The following is a 440-nucleotide window of genomic DNA, read 5'->3' as shown; positions in this document are numbered from 1 at the left end:
AAGGACTGATGCTAAAGCTGAAACTCCAGTACTTTGGCCACCTCATGCGAAGAGTTGACTCATTGCAAAAGATTCTGATGCTGGGAGGGATTGGGGGCAGGAGGAGAAGGGGATGACAGAGGATGAGATGGCTAGATGGCATCACCGACTCAATGGACATGAGTTTGAATAAACTCCAAGAGTTGGTGATGGACAGGGAGGCCTGGCATGCGGCAGTTCGTGGGGTCGCAAAGAGGCGGACATGACTGAGGGACTGAACTGAACTGAACTGAATACTTGTATTAGGGCTTCCCTGGTGGCTCAGCTGGTAAAGAATCCGCCTGCAATGTGGGAGACCTGGGTTGGATCCCTGGGTTGGGAAGATCCCCTGAAGAAGGGAAAGGCAACCCACTCCAGTATTCTGGCCTGGAGAATTCCATGGACTGTATAGTCCATGGGGT

The sequence above is a fragment of the Bison bison genome, unplaced genomic scaffold (genome assembly GCF_000754665.1).
Source record: "Bison bison bison isolate TAMUID 2011002044 unplaced genomic scaffold, Bison_UMD1.0 scf7180017852061, whole genome shotgun sequence".
Classification (NCBI taxonomy): domain Eukaryota; kingdom Metazoa; phylum Chordata; class Mammalia; order Artiodactyla; family Bovidae; genus Bison; species Bison bison.
The sequence above is the reverse complement of the archived record's forward strand: the minus strand, read 5'-3'. Positions refer to the sequence as shown.